Source organism: Thamnophis elegans, chromosome 6, assembly GCF_009769535.1.
Source record: "Thamnophis elegans isolate rThaEle1 chromosome 6, rThaEle1.pri, whole genome shotgun sequence".
In the NCBI taxonomy this organism is placed as follows: domain Eukaryota; kingdom Metazoa; phylum Chordata; class Lepidosauria; order Squamata; family Colubridae; genus Thamnophis; species Thamnophis elegans.
This window is the reverse complement of record NC_045546.1, coordinates 43,492,640-43,516,542: the sequence shown is the minus strand read 5'-3', so window position 1 is coordinate 43,516,542 and position 23,903 is coordinate 43,492,640.

Here is a 23,903-nt window from a genome sequence, read left to right as displayed (position 1 = left end):
AAAAATATCAAGCAAGTGAAAAACACAAAGCAGGGGAAATGGCAGTGCTTAAGGGAAAGTAATATACCTAGTGCCAGATGCAATTCAAGGAAGAAATCACTGTCGATCTAAAGAGACCAGCAGAGGTGATGACAAACCAAAATGTATGGAAAAAACACCCATATTAAATAATATTTCTTCACTTTTCCCCAGAAAAATATAATGACAAACTGTAAAGCATTTACAGCTAAACTTTGCACGTACAATGTAAAGTCTGGTAATTGCCTGACATTCAATTTTGAGTAATGTCTTCCTTCATATTTATTGATAAGTCTCCCAGCTGAAGCTGGAGCTAGTGCTTTGAACATTTTTTTTCTTCTAAACACCAACCTTTAGATTCAGAGCAATTCTGAGCAGAAAATACAAATTTAATATGTAAAATGTGTATGTGTAATACTAGTTATTCTTATTCCCATGCAAGTCCTAATCTCTAGAATTAAGAAAGATCTTACAAATATCAGTACCCAGTATTAATGCCCAGTATTTTTTCATGAACACAAACTTCAAAATTTATGATCAAGAGTTTTCCTTTCTCTGGATTGAATCAACAGTCCATCTTCACAAGCCAGTGGAACCTTTAAGCTTATTTTAGCTGTTGCAGCTTCCCTTTCTTTTCTATTAGGACTATATCCTACTAAAACCCAAGTTAACACTTTTTTCAGCACTCTATCAAAAAGTGAGTGCAAAGTGTTTTGCTTGGGTGCCTACATAACGTATTTTTCGGAGTATAAGACGCACCAGAGTATAAGATGCACCAAGATTATGAAGAGGCAATTTTTTTTAAAAAGTTTTTGCATTCTGAAGATCTCCCCAAAATGGCCCATTTTTGTGAAAATGGGCCCAGTTTTTTGTCAAAAAAGGGCATGCATAGCCTTTAGGAGGTTTATAGAGTGCTTTTGGGGGCTGGGTAGGGGCAAAAATGAGCAAAAAACGGCCCATTTTTTGTCAAAAAGGGGCATGCATAGCCTTTAGGAGACTTATAGAGTGCTTCTGGGAGCTGGGATGCAAAAACAAGTTTTTTTTTCACTCATTTTTGCCCTCTACACCCCCCAGGAGCACTCTGGAAGCCTCCTAAAGGCTATTCATGGCCATTTTTGCAAAGGGGGTGGGGTTTGGGGAGGCAAAAAATGCTGTATTCAGTGTATAAGATCACCACATTTTCACCCTCTTTTTTGAGGGAAAAAGATGTGTCTTATATTCTGGAAAAAAACCAGTATATATTTGGCTATGTGAAGAACCAGCAAGTTTTCAGCTCTGAGGACAAACTCTTTGCCAATATTTTTAAATTTGTAATTGATTAGCAACTGTAAATGTTATTTTTATATGCTATTAATATAACATAAGATACTCATCAGGTCCTCTAAGGGAATAAAAGCACCCAAGAGATTATTTTAAGGAATATTTAATATAATCCTTAAATCATACCCAATATCATCAATAATTTGCTTATAAATAGTTAAAACTTTAACGTGTTTTTCCTTTTCTTCAGAACTGAAAATATAGCTTTACATGATCCTTTGCTAAATTTTATCCATTTCTGTATTCTGCAATAGTGATTTTCTCTATTAATTGTTTTTTCTACTAATTAATCAATTGTTTAATAGCAATTAACTATAAATTCAATCAGAAACAACACATATGAGTTTTCAAAAGTCAACTTTTTAGATAATTATTCAATTGATTACTTAGTTATTATTAGCTATAATTAACTTGACTTTGTACTGATATCAGGTATTTTGTCACTTTAAAAAAATCTGATTTTAAATATTACTTATTTTCAACACTTATTTCATTATTGCCAGAAAATATGTCTCCTGGAGAATTACTTAAGCATATTTTAAAGGGCTTTATTAGGTCAGAAACTGGATTGGAATGTGTCAAGTTACTTAGGTCAGCAAACAATGAAAGTTTCCTAATGAAACAGAAGAGAACAGAAGAGAATCCCTGTAAAGTCAAGAACATTATTGCCTTCAAGAAATAAATAAAAGTACTAGCATCTCTCATCATGGGTGAAGCTGTTGGGAATTTTAGATCAGAAACATTAAAAGGACCAAAAACAGATAGTGTGTTGTTTGTGAAGAATACAAATCTTATATAAATGATCTTTATAGAGAGCTGTAGTTTAAGCATTCCACCATGTTCCAACCTCACACTTAGAACTGAAATCAGAACTGATAGGTATAAATTCATAGTTACTCCGTAAACTCATCTCACTCGGCATTAACCATTTCTTTTCTTCAGCATTAATGTCTTACTCTCTTGGTGTCAGTATCCTAATTCGCAACGGCATCTAGATTATATTATTTGTACATCAGTTCACATGTGTTTATGTGTGCACTTGTTTCAGTTGTAACAATGGTAATTTTAAAAACTTCAGTGCTCAAAGCTAAAAAGAAAAACAATGTGCATGTTTGTATACTTAAATCATTTTTAGCTGTACTAATGTTATATTCATAAATTAATTACTACATAATTTTCTCTTTATTTCAACATTTTCCAAGAGTATGCTAAATGCCAAGTTTCCATGTCACCCTTTTAGGTGAAAGAAATTCAAACAACCAGCAGTAATCTGGAAAAGAGATAATAAAGATACCGTAGGAATTGCACAAGTTTTATACTTGTTTTTTGCTGACTCAGGTTTGGACTCTGTAGTAAGAGGCCTTTCCTCTTTCTGGTAGGGAAAGGTCCTAATAATCTGCATGGACACGACTTTATTTTAGGATACTCTAGAGCCATGATGGCGAACCTATGGCATACATGCCATACGTGGCACGCAAAGCCCTCTCAGAGGGCACACAAGCTGTCACCCCAGCTCAGCTCCACCACACATGTGCACACAACTCCCACCAGCTAGCTGGTTTTCGGATCTCTGCAGTGCATGCAGGGTGGCAGGATGCATGCGGGGGAGTCACACACACATCCACAGTGGACCGGAGGAACACAGGAGAGTTGTAAGTGCATGCATGGGGGCAGGGCATATGTGGGGGTCGCACATCCATGTGTGGGGCAGGGGTTACAGAAGGGTCATGCATGCATTGCATTATGGATGCACACCACCGTGCACACTTTTGGTACACAGCAATGAAAAGGTTAGCCATCAATGATCTAGAGGCAAATAGCAAGTTACAATCATATCTTTGCTGGATCCTTTGTTAGTTTCTTTCTTCCATTCTTTAACGATCATCAGGCTTACTGTCACAAAAACATGCAGTTATAAAACAACAATAAAAATTCAACATTAAAAAAATAAACAATAAGAATTACATTCAGAGGCCATCAATCTGTATTGGACAATACCAACTTTCAAAAGCCATATAAAATTTTTGTCTTACCCAATTTGTGAAATGAGCAATTTAATAGCAATTTGGCAACTAAAAAATGCTATTTCATAAACTCAGAGACATTGAGGAAGAAGAGCAATTCTTCCCTTCCACAGAAATATTTTCATTATTGAAATCTAAAGTAAGACAAATAATGTAGCTGAGTTGGTTCCATATGGAAGGCATAGTTCTAGGAATATCAAGGAGCACAATCATTTATAATCATTTATTCTCAACCTCAATAACTTTAAGAAGTATGGATTTTAACTTCCAGAGTTCCTCAGCATTAAGTCCATATTTCTTAAAGTTGCTGATTTATAAAGTACTGATTTATAGCAGTAAAGATTAGAAGCAAAACTTTTAATTGTACCTAGAAAACGGTTCACGCCAAATACCTACACTATATTGCCAAAAGTATTCGCTCACCCATCCAAATAATCAGAATCAGGTGTTCCAATCACTTCCATGGCCACAGGTGTATAAAATCAAGTACCTAGGTATGCAGACTGTTGTTACAAACATTTGTGAAAGAATGGGTTGCTTTCAGGAGCTCAGTGAATTCCAGCATGGAACTGTGATAGGATGCCACCTGTGCAACAAATCCAGTCGTGAAATTTCCTCACTCCTAAATATTCCACAGTCAACTGTCAGCTGTATTATAAGAACGTGGAACTGTTTGGGAATGACAGCAACTCAGCCACAAAGTAGTAGGCCACATAAACTGACGGAGCAGGGTCAGCGGATGCTGAGGCGCATAGTGCGAAGAGGTCGCCAACTTTCTGCAGAGTCAATCGCTACAGACCTCCGAACGTCATGTGGCCTTCAGATTAGCTCACAAACAGTGCACAGAGAGCTTCATGGAATGGGTTTCCATGGCTGAGCAGCTGCATCCAAGCCATACATCACCAAGTGCAATGCAAAATGTCAGATGCCGTGGTGTAAAGCACGCTGCCACTGGACTACAGAGCAGTGGAGACACATTCTCTGGAGTGACGAATCATGCTTCTCCATCTGGCAATCTGATGGGCGAGTCTGTGTTTGGCGGTTGCCAAGAGAATGGTACTTGTCTGACTGCATTGTGCCAAGTGTAAAGTTTGGTGGAGGGGAGATTATGGTGTGGGATTGTTTTTCAGGAGCTGGGCTTGGCCCCTTAGTTCCAGTGAAATGAACTCTGAATGCTTCAGCATACCAAGACATTTTGGACAATTCCATGCTCCCAACTTTGTGGGAACAGTTTGGGGCTGGCCCCTTCCTCTTCCAACATAAAGACATGGATGACAGAGTCTGATGTGGATGAACTTGACTGGCCTGCAAAGAGTCCTGACCTCATCCCGATAGAACACCTTTGGGATGAATTAGAGCAGAGACTGAGAGCCAGGCCTTCTCGTCCAACATCAGTGTGTGACCTCACAAATGCGCTTCTGGAAGGATGGTCGAAAAGTCCCATAAACACACTCCTAAACCTTGTGGACAGCCTTCCCAGAAGAGTTGAAATTGATATAGCTGCAAAGGGTGGACCGACGCCATATTGAACTCTATGGATTAGGAATGGGATGTCACTTACAGTATGTTCATATGCGAGTAAAGGCAGGTGAGCGAATACTTTTGGCAATATAGTGTATGTGGCTAAAAATGGTTGTCATCTCTGGCACACATTTAACAGCATTGTATACTAATTTATTGAACAGGCTTCGAAGTTACACCTGTAGGGAATACATTATAGTAGTCTATCCAGATGGCGTAGTTCGGATAATCTTTGAAAATACTTAAGTAAGTAGTAAAGATCCTGCTAGTGTGTTACTCTGCTCATCAAAGAGAGTGAGTAAATGGGACAAAGTACATATGCTTTTCTTGATAGAACCATAACATTATGTTGCCCATTCAAAATATCCAAAATAGGATTTTGCTTTTTTGCTGTTTTTAGCACTGAGGGAACACATCTGGGAAATCTATGAATTCTAAAATCTGTAGTCCTAACTACGATAACAGTGATTAATCATAATGAAACCTGTAGACCTAAATAATAAATGTAGCCCTTGGGGAACGCAAAACCACCATGTTATTATTTTAAGTTTCTCAAAATTAACTTTATTCAAAAGCAGAATCACAGAATATCTAATTATTTTATCTATGTCTCTTGCCTCCCTCCCTCTCTTTAGGAATATTTTACAGGCTAAAGTTTTGTTTTATTTAACCTGTTTGCTTTCTCTCTACTGAACCCAAGACCATTGAGAAATATAAATGACTCATGGGTATTATTCTGAATTCTCTGGTCAAATTTAGTCCCTATGTTCACATAAAAATGTTTGCTTATGACTTCAGAATCTTTTTATTTTACCACTAGAAAGTTATCTGAGAAATATATTACATTTTATGTCTGAAGGGTCTCCTTGTGTGTTATGTCAAAAAGATTAGACAAGGAGAAACTTAAAGCCAGGACTTAAATTGAAGATTAAATTGTAAGATAAAAGTCAACAATTCAACATGAAATAGCTTTCCTAGATTAAGAACTGAACCTTCTCTCTTACGCGCACATACAGAGTTCAGTTGTATTGGTTAGAATGAGATATTATTTTTAAAGTGCAGAAGACTTATAGGTGGCATACTTTACTAAACTTATATGACAGTTTATCATACTCTAAATTAATTTGTTGTCTCTGTTTAACATCAGTGTTTAATTTATATACAATAACGATGACTTGATTTAGTGACTTATTACATGACCTTCATATTTTATACCATGTAATGCAAAAATTAATACATTATTCAGCCTTATTTTACAGAATAACTTTTCCTGAAATATTATTTTTGACTGTGAACTACATTACAGATTATTGAAAATTAAAGAAAACTATCAGTGAGGATTAATATAAGAGATCTATGTCCAATTTTTCTGTTTTAAATGTGAAGGAAAATCAAGTTGCTGAATTGGATTAGGGTTACCTTTTATATCATTTGTCCTTCTGAACACTTTAACTGGTTGAACCTAGAAAAAAAGCAACAGTACATATACTTTAGTACTTATGTGAAACCTTTCTTAATGGCTAATCTGAAACAGACAAGTTAATTGAAAGACTGCAAGATCCAATTTGATCTTCCAAACATGATACTAATGATAGAAATGTGCTTTGATTATTTTCTTCTTAAATTCATGAAATCATCCCAGGAATAGGACGTTTTCGCCAATAATTTGTTTCCAATATTTAAAAATCTTTTAAACCAAAGTAACACAGTGTACCTTGTAGCTTAAATCTTTTACAGTTGTTTTAAGTATTTTCACATCATAGGTCTACTCAAGATGACCAAAAGACATTACTTTTGGGAATTTATGCTCCTAATCAACAACAAGATGGATTTTATAGAAATCTTCATGCTAAATTAGTACAGTGGGACTTCAAGTCTTGTATACTATTGGGTGACTGGAATGGCGTGATTGACACTAAAAGAGATAAGAAGACATCTCGCCCGAACACCAAACTCCGAGCTAAGTTACCCAAATCCTTTTTTGACATGATGGACGACTTCGAATTGCGAGATGTTTGGTGTGAAAGGCATGCAGAAGAATATGACTTTACCTTCTTTTCCGACAGACATCAATCTCTTTCAAGGATTGATTTTATACTAACTACTAATGATTTACTTTCTAGGGGGGAAGAAGACAAAGATTATGGCGAGAGTTCTTTCGGATCATAACCCAGTTTGGAAGGAATTGGGAAGGGTAGTCCAGGCAAGAAGGTCTTGGAGGATGAATGAAAATTTATTTAGATATGAAAAGTATATTAATGATTGTAAAAAATTGTTATCTGAATATTTTGTTTTTAACATGAATAAGGGTACATCTATGGAATATGTATGGGATGCAAGCAAAGCGTATATGAGAGGAGTACTAATGAACTTAAACAAAATACATAGACACGAACAAGGGCAAAAACGAAAAGAATTGGAAGAGGAAATTAAAGGGAAAGAGTTGGAATTAACATTGAACCCAGGTGATATAAAGACTAAGGAAGCAATTTCTATATTAAAATCCCAATTTGATATGCTGATCTCTGACCAGGTAGCCACCAGTTTATTATATGCTAAACACAATACTTTCTGCAACGCAAATAAGCCCGGTAGGTGGTTGGCTTATCAGATTAGGAAAAAAAGGAAAGCTCGAAATGTATCCAAATTGTGTTACAGAGGGAAGGAAGTGTTTCAACAGGAAGAGATCCAAAAGGCATTTCGAGAATTTTTTACAGAGTTGTACAAAGGGGACAAAATTAGGGACGTAGACATAGATAAATACTTAGATAAAGAGAAAATCCCCCTAGTTAGAGAAGAACATAGGAATAAGCTGAACCAACCAATAACCTCTGGGGAAATCCTGCAGGCAATCAAACAATTAAAGTTAGGGAAAGCACCAGGTACAGATGGTTTAACAGCTGTTTATTATAAAAACCTACAGTTAGAAATGGTAGAACCTCTCAGAGAATTATTTAATAAAATTCAATCGGAAGGGAAAGTGCCCCCTTCGTGGAAGACAGCGTTCATATCGTTGATACCCAAAGAAGATCAAGATCTTACTCAGCCAAAAAATTATCGACCCATTTCATTACTTAATGTAGATTATAAAATTTTTACCAAAATATTAGCAAATAGGTTAATGGTGGTTATTCAACAATTGATACACACCGATCAAACTGGTTTTATACAGGGCAGACAGATGAAGAGCAATGTTAGATTAATTATTAACGCTTTAGAATACTTGGGAAAGAACAATCAAATCCTGGCTGCATTCATATTTTTGGATGCTGAGAAAGCCTTTGATCGAGTTAATTGGCAATTTCTGTTGAAGATATTGCTAAAAATGCAGATAGGAGATGGCTTTTTACGGACAATTGGTGCAATATATCAGCAGCAAACAGCCCAGATCATAGTCAATTGAAGTTTAACAGACTCCTTTCAAATTGAAAAAGGTACAAGACAGGGCTGTCCTTTGTCCCCACTATTGTTTATTATAACCTTGGAAGTATTGTTGAATAAGATACGGGGCTTGGACGGTCTAAAAGGGATCAAGATTTGACAGCAAGAATACAGAGTCCGCGCATTTGCGGATGACTTGGTTATAATATTGGAACAACCGCAGGAATCCAGTAGGGTCTTAATGAATACGATTAATCAATATGGTCAAGTCTCGGGATTTAAAATAAATTTAGGAAAAACCAAAATATTAGCTATAAATATGAATACCAAGCAGAAGGAAGAACTGGGAGCGATGTTAAGATGTGAGGTAGTTAAAAAAGTTAAATATCTTGGAGTTAATATTTTAACCTCAAATGGGAAATTATATAAGCATAATTATGAACTACTTTGGCATAGTATACAGATAGAGATGAAAAGGTGGGAGAAACTGCATTTGTCTTTGCTGGGTAGGATAGCGGCAGTGAAAATGAACATTTTACCAAAATTTTTATTTCTTTTCCAAATGTTACCAATACTCAAAAGAGATGCGAATCTTTTAGAATGGCAGAAGGGTATCAACAAATTTGTATGGGCAGGAAAGAAGCCGAGGGTAAAGATGAAAATAATGCAAGATGCACGTGAAAGAGGAGGATTGAAATTACCTAACTTAAAATTATACTATGATGCAGTGGCATTATCTGCAATTAGTGATTGGACTCATTTAACCAATGATAGAATATTGAATATCGAGGGACATGATTTGGTATATGGTTGGCATGCTTACTTGTTATTCAACAAAAAACTGGATAAGAATTTTAAAAATCATATTTTAAGAAATGCTTTATTGCGGGTCTGGAAAAAATACCAACATAAACTAAATGATAAATTGCCCATGTGGGCAATTCCTAGACATGCAATTGAAAATATGAATATAGAACAAAAACACGATAGAACCACTTACAGACAACTTCTTATTTTAGAAAGAGGGGTGTTGCAATTAAAATCTTTAGAGGTACTTAAAGAAGAGAAGGTAGTTCAAACATGGTTTCAGTATGGTCAACTACAGGCCAGGTGGAAAATAGATCAAAAAATTGGCTTTGTAAAAGTTGAGGATAATTTGTTTAAACAAATAAGAGATCAAAGCTTAATGCATATAAAGAGGATATATAATGTATTAATACAGATGGATTCTGAAACGGAACTGATTAAGGACTGTATGATAAAATGGGCTCAGAATATTGAGGAACCAATAATGCTGGACACATGGAAAGAATTTGGGTAAGAAATGTGAAATTTACACAAGCACAAAATCTGAGAGAAAATTTTTATAAGATGTTTTATAGATGGCATTTAGATCCCAAAAAGCTTGCTTCTATGTATCCGAATGTTCAGCCTAAATGCTGGAGATGTGGTTCTCTTGATGCTACATATTTTCATATATGGTGGACATGTCGTAATGTTAAGGCATTTTGGATAAAAATATGGTGGATTCTGCAAAATATCTTCAAAAGAAGGATAAAATTCACCCCCCAGCTGTTTTTACTAGGTATATGTACTGACTTTACAGCAGCAGAGATTAATTTGGTTCTGTACTTAATAACGGCAGCAAGACTCTTGGTGGCGCAATACTGGAAGAAGAAAGATTTGCCTACAATTCAAGAATGGACTTTGAAAGTTATAAACTTAGCCGAAATGGCAAAAATTTCAGCATATCTCAAAGAACATTCAAACGAGAGATATAAACGAGACTGGAAAAAATGGATTGATTATACACAAAGTAAATATGGGACTAAGAAACTCCAGATAGCTTATGCTTAACATCAGTAATAACTTAAACTGTTTAAAATTTGGGTAACAGTAAGAAGCTGAGCTCAATGTAGAGATATTTTAGACTGTGATTGTTAAAAAGTTATACCGTGTATGGGCTCTGGGAAGTCGGGGGGAGGGAAGGGAGGTGGGGTTCTAGGGGGAGGGGGGAAATATAATATGTGTTAAATTCTAAAGTACATGATTGCACTTGTATACTGTGGCTTTTTAATGTTAGTGTTAAAATAGAACAAGCTGAATATATTGGAGGCAATAGAAGTACACCGAAGGGAGGAGTTGAGTGAAAGAAGAAGGAGGGTGGAGAGGGTGAGAGAGAGGAGGAGGAGAAGGAAGGGAGGGAATGGATTAAGAGAGGGAGTGATAGAGGGGGAGGGGAAATAGGTAGTAGAGGGGTATGTAAGGAAGAATGAAAGTTGGAGGGTTTGAAAGAGGGTGCATGGTGGGCCAAGGTGGTATATTGGGTTTGTATTGTAGGGGGCATTTTCTATATAAGTGAGGGCTGTGTTTATTACTCAATGTTACATCCCCCGGTTATGCACAGTAAACATGTGATTGTATAGAATGAAATGGAAATAAAATATTATGTTAAAAAATATATATATGACCAAATTCAAATAAAAGGGAAAAAAAGATAGAAAATGACTCTCTCTCCTTTTAACAAATACATAAAAGAAAACTAAAGAAAATGTTATAATGGCATTCCAACACATTATGGTATTCTGACACATTCTGTGATTGCAGGCTAGTGTAAAGTGCTCTACAAGGGTTTGTCTTTAAAAACGACTTGGAAGCTTCAATTGGTCTATAATTCATCAACATACTTATCAAGGGATGCTAGAAGACATGAGTACATTATAACTATGGCTCCTATTAGCTTCCAAGTACAATTCAAAGTGCTGTTTCTTACATTTACTGTCTGGCTTCACTCTAAAGTACTTGCAGCAATATATTCCTCACCCAATTTTGGTTCAATGAATTCATATGTCCCCAGAGAACCTTTTCCGGAACCCCCTCCCTCAATTTTCATGTGGCAAGTGAAATTGAGATATTCTTATAGGCATATATTTTCTGTGGGTGCATGTATACTTTAGAACAGGCTTTTCTTATCAATACAGATTGTTCCTACTCTATTGGCTTTCCACAAGCTATTAAAATAGTTATTTGAAATAGTCCTTGGAAAATGAACTGATTAATTGTGTTGGATTTGACTAATTATCTCACTGACTGGTTGATTATTGTGCTGTTTTTGACTAATTGTTTTTAGATTCTTTTGCTGGTGAAGTTTAATTGTATTCATATTGATGTACAGTATGTGAATGACACAGTACAGACTTTTTGATTATGGTAAAGTGCAGATATAACAAACAGCATTTGAGACAAAACTTAGTTTTGTGTTTGCTTTACCAAAAAGAAAATCATGAAGCAAAGTGGACTGAAGTTATAATATGGGATTAATTTATTTAGCACGAGGCATACAATGTCAGGGAAATTTATACATGCTAGAAGCAGTCCTGACAGCCTAGATTGTTAGTTCATCCTGTTTGGTACTTACATTGATTATTGCATGCAAATGTCTGCAAGCTTCCAATAGCCTTTTCAATATTCTGTGTGCACTAAGCAATCAAAGTGTCTATGGAGATTCTCAGTTATCCAGGCCATGGTTGTCCCAAAGGTGCTTTTTCAAGAGGCAACTGGACTTTCTTGTTTTTCTTTGAGGATGTTGTGTTTCTCATCCAAAAAAGCTGCTACAACTCTGACTGGATTGTGGAGAATGGAAGGATTTATATTCCTTGCAGACAGCTGGTCATTTGCATTCTTCTATAGAGTCATTAAGTTCACCTGGAGATTTATCTGTGTACTCAGGGTCACCTGAGTAGTACAGATGAGTGTGGAAGGACTGTGTTGTAGACTGGAGATAGGCGATGTCATATCCTTCCCCCTCTCTGTTGAGAGAGGGCTGTTTAAACAAAACAAAGGAAAACAAGAAAGCACCTCTGGGATAAGTAATCAAAGCTTGAAAAGATAAATAATAGGTAGGTAGGTAGGTAGGTAGGTAGGTAGGTAGGTAGGTAGGTAGGTAGATAGAGACTAAAATGTACAATTATTTTCTGATTTGACAAAAAGGTCTGTAGATGATGCAAACTGTAGTGCTAATTAAATGTTTCAAAAACACTTTTGAACTTGCTAGCATTCTGAATGGAAGAACTACCTTTTCTCCTGCAAGAACAAATCAATTTGTGTTCCCTTTATTCTTTCAATTTGATTTTATACTTGTTTTTATGCAGTTGTAACAGTTGGCGTAGTCTAAATTGTGGGAGGAGAATAGTGTTGGTGGACAGCAGGGAAGCTTTCTGCATTCTGTTTAAGACAACTTTTCTATGTAGCCTTAATTACAGAGCTGAGGTTGCATAGCTATAATTACTCCTTATTATCTGCTAGCTTTATTAAAACGTTTTGTAAAATAAAAGCAGGTTGAATGTCAATGGAGCAGTGTGCCAGTTTTAACATACTAGATTGCTAGGGCAGAGAAAAAGGGGCAGAGCTGCCAAGCACAAAAGCAAGCTTCATTTTCTGTGGGAAAGCAGCTCCTGGCTTCTAGCCACATAGTCCTCCTGGTGGAAATGACAAAGGTTGACTTCATGCATCTCAAATGAACAAATTAATTGCTGCTACTCTACATATTCACATTCTTATATTGATAGATTTGCTCCTTTATAGACATTTGCACCTTGAGTTTCTGCATGGTTTTACATTCATTCCATGCTCAAAAAGATTGGCTCAACTGATCATATCATTACTTTGAGGCTTCATGGGGCACGCTGCCTGGAAGAAAGTAAAACTAAAGAAACCTCACAAAATCATTTATAATAGTTAGTGGGTGCTTTTTTTTTGTACAACTACTTTAATGCCTCATATATATTTATCTGTGTTAGTAGTGTACTGATTACTGCAATGCGCTTTAAGGCAAATGTGATGTGGTGCTTTTAACAAAGAAAATAAGACAATTGGATATTTCTGTTCCTTCATAGAAATGTATTCAGAATGAAAATAGGGAGGAAAAATACTACAACTATTTTTGGCCATATCACAGAAAGTTTAGGTATTGATATAATTGCTATAATTTGTAAGGTGGCCCTGATGCAGAATGATACTACGTCTTTCACAGTTCTCTGTTTCATCTAGTCAGAAATGCTCTTTTGAATATATTTTCAGTTGTATGAGGTACTTTTCCCATTATTTTCCCTTGGCCATTATTTTTTTCAGCACTCATGGAAACAGGGAATGGCAACTAAAATCTCATCTTTAGGTTTTTCTCCAGGACTTCTTCTCAGCATGGGATTTGATCATGCCAAAGCACGTATTAATCAGTGTGTAGCAGAAATAGAGCAAAATTTGATTTAGCTAGGGTCACAAATTATATTGCTAATGAATCTAACCAATATTCTGCCTTCCCTTTGACATAGTTAATGATACTCAAAGTACCTAAATGCCAGGAGACTTTAACTCTGGCAAAATAATGCCCTTCCCTCAACTGTCCTTAATGTCCAATAGGGGAAGACTTGAGAGATAATATTCTTGTAACTCTGGATGAACAGAATTTCTGTATATGCCATATGGTAATGCCCATATATAGGCATATAATTAACTATGAACAAATTGTTGATAATGGGTCTCCTGCTCCATTTCTGTTTCCTAAGCCATACAATCCAGCTACATGTTCCTCTTTTATGTTTCCATTTTTGACATTCCATTCTCCAATCACAAGTACAGATCTTGCTTCCATGTTCTGTCAATTTCAAATTGAACATCACAAAAATCATCAACCCCTTCTTTTTATGCATCAGTGATTGGTACATAAACCTGAATGATCATTTATTAAAGAACTGCCCACACTGTCTAATCAATATTATTTGGTCATTGATTTCATTGTAGCCAAGAACCATTCTTGCTATACCTTTCCTAATTATAAAAGCAACACTATTTTTATGTCCTTAATAATAAATAACATGGTCTTCTGACTGAAATTATCCTATCCCAATTCATCTCAAGTTGCTGATACATAAGAAGTCAATCTGAAGTTGTTTCATATTTCACTCTGTTGAACATTTATGTTTTTATGTTCCATATTTTTATGTTCCATGTTCTGCTATAATTCTATATTTGCAATTTTAGATTTTCTTTTCATATTTGGTAACATCAGCAAAGAGACACCTTGAAGACTTTAATTTAACCACATCATGAATATAATTATTACTCTGAAAGATCCTCAGCTCTTCCTCAGTAGCATGTTGAGTATCAGTAGTATGTTGAGTATCATATGATTTGATGGCTCCATCACTTGTCAATCACCAATCATTTTATGTTTCCTATTCATATGGTTGGTTTTTAAAAAAATAAAAATGCAGGTTGGTTTATTAAAGCCCTCTTCTAAAATTTTAAACTTTTAGATTAAGACATATTTTTTTATAATGCTTGTACTTGTACCCTACTTATCTTATGCTCATCTCTAATAAATATTTGACTAATTTATGGTTAACAGTAAATATTATGTGATCACTTTTGAGCATCTTCAGGATGCATTAATGATATCAGCAATCATGCAAGTGATTTTTAACTAGGAAAAGGAGCTCACATTACATACACAGTAAAGACAGATAAAATATTTTGTGGTTCTGCTACATGAATAAATTGTGTTATTCATCTGTTAACACAAGTATTTGTCTCATAGTGTTTAGATTATATCCTTTCCCCAAGGGATAATGCTAATTAACTGTAGACTGCTTGCTGTGGAATTTAGGCACAATCATGGCTAAATATACTTTTCCCTTAGTTGTAGATAGGTAAATAGGAAAGTCAAATCCTAAAGCAAATAACAATATACATTGACACAAACAGTTAAAAAAGAATGAATGGATTACTCAACTTCCTAATGTTTCCATTAGGATTGGTTGAAGACATACTATCTACTCATGATGTCAGGGCAATTCCACCTCAGGAGATTTTATGAAAAGCTGTATTACAAACTAGGGGAAGAAAACATTTCAAAACTTCTTGGCAGACCTTTATTCCAAGAATTAGTAAAAAAGAAAAAATTACAATATGCTGCCATTACTCAAGCTGAACTTTCTGTCATACTGTCAACCCCGAAGCTGAGTTGGCTGTGGCCATTTTGTTTCTGTAGTTTTTTCTACTGGGATTTCTTTTCACAAGACTTCAGACTTGACACAGCTTGGAGGTGAAGGGAGGTAGAGATAGATGTGGTTTTGTAGCCCAAAAAGATAATTCTCTCTTGAGTTTAGGACATTTCAATTACCAGCTGGCCAGAGGAGGATGAAAGGAGTAACCAGGCAACCAATCCATAGCCAGATTGGACAATGCAATTTATTGTTTGGGGAAACTTTCACTTTCACTTTTAATGAGGTGGAAAGCACAGGAATCTTCAGAGTTGGCTTTCCACCAGTTTGTGCCAAGATGATATCTCTTAATAAAACTAATCTTTGAGGAACTGACTTGCCTCGGAGTTCTGCTTACGATGGGTGTATTACTTGAAATGTTGACACATACCTTACTTTCCCCAGTTTTTAGCCTTGCTACCATCTACTTTTAGCCCAGCAATATTTTTTGGATTTAACTTAAGGAATTTAACAAATTTCATACCAGTCCTGCAATAAATAGAGTAGCTCTGTAATTATGCAGTCTTACACACAAGGAAGGTTGTAATAAAAATTAATTTCTTGGTAAGGCCACACTTGGAATAGTGCATCCAGTTTTGGTCGCCACGATGTAAAAAAGATTTTGAGAGTCTAGAAAGAGTGCAACAAAGATGATTAGGGGACTAGAGGCTAAAATATATAAAGAATGGTTGCTGGAATTGTATAAGTTTAGTTTTATGAAAAGAAGGATTAGGGGAGACATGATAGCAGTGTTCCAATACCTCAGGGGCTACCAAAAAGAAGACGTAGTCAAGCTACTTTCCAAAGTACCTCAGGACAGGACAAGAAGCAATGAGTGGAAGCTTATCAAGGAGTGAAGCAGCTTAAAACTGACAGAATAAATGATCAGTGGAACAACTTCCTCCCAGAACACTTCCAACACTGAAAGTTTTTAAGATGTTATCCATAAGGTGACCAGATTTTCAGATTGGTAAAGAGGAACACCATTGACCAGGGCGGGGAGGAAGCTAGGCCGTGGCAGTTAGTGCCAGCCCGCGGCCTCGCTAGGGACGTCTGGTCACCTTAATTATACATATCCACTCTCTCTCTATCAATCCATCCGTCTGTCTGTCTATCTGCCTGCCTATCTGCCTATCTAGTTATGGTGTCTCTCTGTCTCTCTCTCTCCTGTCTGTCTATCTGCCTGCCTATCTGTCTATCTAGTTATGGTATCCCTCTCCCTCTCTCCCTCTCTCTCTCTCTGTCCATCTATCTGCCTGCCTACCTATCTCTCTCTCTTTCTCTCTATCCATCCGTCTATCTGCCTGCCTATCTGTCTATCTAGTTATGGTATCTCTCTCTCTCTCTCCCTCTCTCCCTCTCCCTCCCTCATCTCATTATCATCTATCTCAGTGTTTCCCCACCTTGAAGACTTGAAAGTATGTGGACTTCAACTCCCAGAATTCTGGGAGTTGAAGTCCACACACTTTCAAGTCTCCAAGGTGGAGAAACACTGATCTATCTAATTAATATAATTATTTCTCCTTCTCTTTTTCACTCTCTCTCTCTCTCTCCCACGCACACATGCAAATGCATAGGGCAGCCCACCTCACACACAGGTAACGCCGGGCGGATTACAACATTATGATGCACACCCAAAGCGAATAGAGTCAGGTGCCTGTGATCCCAACCATCCTTTCCCGAGGGGGGAGGGCCATGGAACACTGCAAAACTCTTCTTGGTGGCGTCACTCTATGGGGCTTTCACTTTCGCTTGTCCCCCCCCCAACCTTTCCAAAGCCAAGCTTCATCCGATTCTAACCAATCCCAGTGCCTCTCACATCTCTCCTTTGCAAGCATCACCCTGTGCAGAGGGCTGGGATGGGAGCTGGAGTCCGATGCCACTGGCAATCTGGGGCTGCTGTAAGCAGGCGCGGTGCTTCAGGGGAGGGGGGATGCGCAAAGCCCCCTCCCCCAATGCTTCCAGCTCTTCTAAAGAAGAGGGGGGGCTTGTGCAGAAAGGAATCTCTCCTCTCCTCCCTGCACGCACCCCACTGATGCCCGCATCAGAGCTCGGGCGGGATTCAGGCAAAGGAAAGGACTTTTCTTTCACCGGCATCAGAGCTCGGGCAAGCGAAAGCAAGTATTTTAATCAGTGGACTGCGCGCAGGGACGAATATCTCCTCTCCTCCCTGCACGCATCCAACTGATTAAAAAGTGCTTCCTCTCGCCCGCCCGATCTCTGCTGCGGGCGAAAGGGAGCTGGGAGGAGAGGAGAGATTCCTCCCAGCATGCACCCCACTGAAAGTGCTTTAATCAGTGGGGTGTGTGCTGGGAGGAATCTCTCCTCTCCTCCTGGCACGCATCTCCCTGCCTAAAGCATTTCCTCTCGCCCACCCGATCTCTGCTGCGGGCAAAAAAGAGCAGTTTAATCAGTGGTGTGCATGCTGGGAGGACAGGAGAGATTCCTCCCAGCATGCACCCCACTGAAAGCGTGTAGATGGGTGGGGGAGCAAGAGACAGCTGATGGGCTGGGAAGCGGGACCTTTTGAAAACTGCGCGGGGTGCGGGACAAATTGTACAAAAGTGTGCCTGTCACTCTGAAAGCGGGACATCTGGTCACCTTAGTTATCCAAGATGTTTGATAACTATTTGTCTGAAGTGGTGTATCGTTTCCTGCCTAGGCAAGGGTTGGACTAGAAGACCTCCAAAGTACCTTCCAACTCTGCTATTCTATTCTTATATGTAGAGAGAATAATTTTAGCTATGAATTGGTGAAAATGTTTTTGTAAATTTTATTTTTCTCCCTATCAATAATATTAAAAGAAGTTGGTTGGAATTTGTGATATCATCTCACATGAATATTTAGCTCCTTTTTTTGAAATATGCTGAATGCTCAATTACTTTTGCTCTGTCATTTTAGATTTCACAATCCTAAAGTTCATCACTCAATCCTGTATAAGTATGCTTTTAGTATCTTTGATACCAGTAAGTCTTAAACTTCTATTCATCATAATTCCCCATAATTCTTAAATGTATAGACCTTGCTTCGGGCACTGATATGATGTATACCTATTGCATATATATTCTCATCCCTCTAATAAACCAGTTGGAGGCTTTGTTTACACAAGAACTCCTGCTATTATCTTCCTGAAATGTTCCAAATTGTAAATGAGCCCCACATAAACACAGAGTCAAATCAAATTCCTTGGACTTATATACTCCTAGTTATCACTTACTTTCAAATACACATGGATAGGCTATTCAGGAGGATAGAAGGAGAGAAGCAACTTAAAACTTAGGAGAAATTTCCTGACAGTTAGAACAATTAATCAGTGGAACAACTTCCCTCCAGAAGTAGTAAATGCTCAATACTAGAAGTTTTTAAGAAGAGATTGGATAACTATTTGTCTGGAATGGTAAAGGTTTAACTGCCTAAGCAGGTGGTTGGGCTAGAAGAACTCTAAGGTCCCTTTCAACTCTGTTATTCTATAATTATCATTCTACTTTTAAAACCAATAAAAATATATGATGATATGATATGATATGAGGGGAAAATGTGTCAATAATACAATTTCAGAGAAAATCAGTACAGTGAGCCTAGCTAAACTCATTACTTATCAAGTCATTGAAGATGTTTCATCATATAGTATTTTCAGTGGTAAAAGGTTGGTTTTCAGAAATATTATCTGATACTCTTCTTGCATATTGCCCGGTAGGACCATCTTTTCTGTTCCTTCTTTTCTTCCTTTAGAATTATCTTCTGTTTGATAGAATATGGCAAAATAAATAAAATCAAAACTTTTAGGGGAATAAGTGATTGTCTAATCAAAGGTAATGCTTCATTTATAAAATCCTAACTAGTGAATGAATCATAGATAAGGTGATTATATGAACCCTTGGCATGTTAGAAAAACAAGAGTTTAATTTTTAGAAATTATGCTTTTGTATAAATAGGCTTAATCTTAATTCCATATAATCAGACTTTCCAGAAAACCAGTTTGCATGATGTTTTAGGGCAAGCTAATATGTCATACAAAAACTAATATTCCTGAAAGAAACTATCCTAGGGGCAATGCAGAATTTCTAGAAATTACTAACAAAGGACAAAGATCAAGCTGCTTGCTCAAGATAAGATGTTCCTGTCATTTCTTACTGAGGCAATATAGACAATAAACTGGATTTGTTTTTCTTTGAAAGTTACCTAATCTTGAAAGGATCATATACACACTGATACAAAATCAAAAGTCTCTATAGGTTTCTATCCACTCTTTCTGCACTGAACTTAGAAAACTGATTACCAAGATCAAGCTTTGTGGATGATAATACTCCTTAGTCCTCAGTAGAAAATGTGTTACCCTTTCATATGACCAGAAATGTTGGTCCATTTAAAAAAAATACATTTTGCAGTTGGTGGCATTATCATTACACTTTTGCAGACCTTTTTTTATTTTCCTCTGAAAATCAATGCAGAAACTCCATGGCCAAAAAGCCAAAAGAGCAAAGATCATTAGTTTGAACAGCTGAAAACAACCGGCAACCAGTGCAGGCTGCCTAAAAGGAGTGTAACATGGGAGCACCTAGGTACCCTCATCATAACCGTGCAGCCGCATTCTGGACCAGCTGAAGTCTCTGGGTGCTCTTTAAGAGCAGCCCCATGTAGAGAGCATTACAGTAGTCCTGGAGAGAAAGGACAAGGGCATGAGTGACTGTGCACAGGGAATCCCGATCCAGGAAGGGGTGTACCAGGTGAACCTAGTAAAATCCCCCCCCCTGGTCACGGCCGTCAGGTGTTCTTTTAAACTATGTGGCATATCCAGGAGGACTCCCAGATTGCGGGCCATCTCTGAGGGGGCTAAAATTTCTCCATCCAGATCCGTACAGCCTGTAGGCATTGGAACATCACATCGATGGCATCGTTTGGGTGGTTTGGGGTAGAGATGAAAAGTTGGGTATCATCAGTGTATTGATGATACCATACCCCAAAATCACAGATGATCTTGCCCAGCAGTTTCATGTATATGTTGAACAGGAGGGGTGAGAGGACCAATCTGGGGCACCCCAAAGTGAGGCGCTTCAGGGTCGATCTCTGCCCTCCAGTCAACACAATCTGCGATCGATCTGACAGGTAGGAGGAGAACCACCACAAAATGGTGCCCCCAATTCCCAACCCCCTGCATCGTCACAGTAGGATACCATGGTCGATGGTATCGAAAGCCACTGAGAGGTCTAATAGGACCAGGACAGAGGAACAACCCTTGTCCCAGGCTCACCAGAGATCATCAACCAACATGACCATTGCTATCTCCGTGCTGTACCAGGGCCTGAAACCCGACTGAAATGGATCCAGGTAGGCAGCTTCGTCCAGGTACTGGGGAAGTTGACGTGCTACCACGCTCTCAATAACCTTTTCTACAAAGTGAAGGTTGGAGGCCGGATGATAGTTGGCTAAAGAGGCTGGGTCCAGGGAAGGCTTCTTAAGGAGGGGCCTCACCACTGTCTCCTTCAAGGTGGTGGGAAAGAAACCCTCTCTCAATGAAGCATTGGTAATTGCCTGGAGCCAGCCTTGTGTCACTTCCCAGGAAGCCAAAACTAACCAAGAGGGACACAGGTCCAGCACACAAGTGGCAGCACTGAGTCTCCCCATAATCCTGTCCATGCTCTCAGGAGTCACAGGGTCAAACTCATCCCAGATAGTTTCCACAAGATTCATCCCTGTCAATTTGCCCGAATCTACCCAGTCAGAGTCCAAGCCTGTCCGAATCTGAGCGATTTTATCCTGCAGATACTGAACAAATTCTTCAGCTCTACCCTGCAAGGGGTCTTTCCCAGTTCCTTGATTAATTAAAGATTGGGTAACCCTAAACAGGGAGGCTGGGCAGTTATCTGTGGATGCGATAAGAGCGGAAAAATGTTGCCATTTTGCCGCTTTTATCACCACTAAGTAGGATTTAATATGAATTCTTACTAGTGTTCGGTCGGATTTGGACTGGCTGGCCCTCCAATCAACCTCTAGGCGTCTTTTCCAGCATTTCACCTCCCTGAGCTCCTCGGTAAACCAGGGAGCTACCCGGGATCAGCACTGGGTCAGAGACCACAAAGGCACAACACGGGCCAAGGCCCCAGTGGCTGCCCTATCCGAGGCTTCCACTAGGGCTTCGGTCAAACTGTGAGCAAGGGATTCAGGAAAAGTCCCAAGCTCCATCAGGCGCCTGGGGCGGAACCATGTAATCGGTTCTGCCTCCCTGCGGCGAGGGGTGGTAGTATGGAAGTCAAGCCTAAGGAGGAAGTGTTCCGACCATGACAAGGGTTGGATAGAAATATCCTCTAAATCTAGATCATTCATTCACTGTCCAGAGATGAAAATCAGGTCGAGCGTGTGTCCCCTGTTATGAGTGGAGTCTTGAATTAACTGAGTTAGGTCCATAGCCATCATGGAAGCCATGAACTCCTGAGCTGACTCGGATGTATCACCAATGGAAAGCAGATTGAAATCTCCCAGGACCATAAGGCTGGGGAAATCAACCGCCAATCCGGCTAACATATACAGCAGCTCCAGCAGGGGCGATGAAACATAGCAAGGAGACAGATACGTAACAAAAAGGCCCATCGGGACTCCAAGGCCTCAAAAAGGGACTCACACCCACCTATCTGAGGCACAGTGACCTCCTGAGGTACAAGACTTTCCCTAATAACCCCTGCCATCCCCCGCCCCTGCCCTGGGCTCTCGGCTGGTGAAATACCAGGAAGCCTGGTGGGCATAATTCAATGAGGAGAACACCTCCCTCATGGCCCAACAAGGTTTCCGTAATGCATGCCAGGTCCGCTCTCCTCTCTTGTATGAGGTCGTAAATGAGGGGAGCCTTATGTACCACGGACCTGAAGTTAAGCAATACCAGCCAGAGACCCGGATCCTGTAATCCCGAGCATCCAGGGGTGCGAGAGAGGCAATGAGGGTCAGAACGTGTGATCGCTTTTAAACAGCAAACCTGCGTCCCCCAGACATAATTTGGCCCTAGGCCCCCACCATATCTGCCCTCCCACATACAGTAGAGATGGCAAACCCCCCAATGGAATGGTTTAATGTCTCCCCCAGAATCCCAACCCTTTCCAGCACTCCTGACCCATGCCCATTAGTTATCTCTGGCCTGTGTCCTGGCAGACTCCCTCCACAAGTCTGTCTGAGCTATCTGAATCAACCTCCCACCCACTCCTTAAAATTTGATTTTTAAAAACCCTGTAAAAACCCATAAGAAGCCTCTTCTTCGCATGCCACCTTTCAGGATCCCAAGATACATCATTAAGGAAGTGTCTTGATAAGCAAGAAGGCCATCCCCGGCAAAGAGGGAGTTCCCAAAGGGAGTAAAGTTTTGTTGCAGTATAATATAGAGGAGAGTGTGGCATCAACCAAAATGGAGTGAAATACAGGGAGATGGAACAGGGAGATAACATATCCATGCTGGGGGCAGCCGAAAGTGTTCAGGGGGTAGTGGGAGGCTTATGTCCATCATAGCCATGGTCAATGTTGAAGAAAATATGTAGGGATAACGGTCAGATATCAAAATCACAGCAGATGATAAATTGCAGGTTGGTGAAGCAGCCAATGATGATGGTGGTGAGGAGAGTGGCGGCAGCGGCGGCTGCTCCAACTCCAACAATTGAGCTCTGTCCATACCAGCCGCACTCATATCAGTCACTGGGGCCACACTTTGTTAACCCAGTCCATAATGTCACAAGGGAAGGGGCCAAATGGCCAAATGGCACAGTACAGGGGCCCAGGTGATACCGGTGGGGGCCACAACACAGGAGCCCCCCCCACTCCAATCATGCCCACGCCAACTACCGAAGCCAGCTTCCACTGGCATCAATGCCCATGCCAGCTGCCTCAGCCACTCCCCCGCTAATCCGGTATATCACGTCCATAAGCAGGGGGAATAACCAGAATAATACCATGGCATGGGCAGTGGCAGTGATAGTGGCAGAAACCCCAAGCAGGGAGCCCTGCTACCACTGCCGCTGCCGACCACACCCATGTCAGCAGCAGAAAAACGCTCTCCATTCTCCATTCACCACTAACCCCCCATTTCACTCACAATGTTCTGGCTACAGGGCAGGAAATCACAGCTCAAGGGTACCTCCCGAGGTCCAAGGAAGTTCCCATAGCTGGATCTGGAACCGACGATGTGATAGGGTACCCCCTGCATACCCTGAGGAGCAAAATCATCTCCCCGAAGTTCTCCTCAAACGTGACAGGACACCATCTTGAGCATGTGAAGTTTCTTAAGGAGAAACTTCCTAACAGCAAGGACAATTAACCGGTGGAACAGCTTGCTGTCAAAGGTTGTGGGTGCTTTATCATTGGAAGTTTTTGAAAAGAGACTGGATCATCACTTGTCTAAAATGGTATAGGGCATGATGGCTAACCTTTTCTGGACTGAGTACCCAAAACGCAATGTGCGTGTGGCCCCTGCACATGCATGTGCATTCCTTGCATGTGCCTCAGCCTCCTACCCATGTGCACATTCCCCCTGCTTGCCCCCTGTCCCCCACAAGTGCACATCATCCCACCCACCACATGCATGGCAGAGACTGATGACCAGCTGACCAGTGGAAGGCCCACA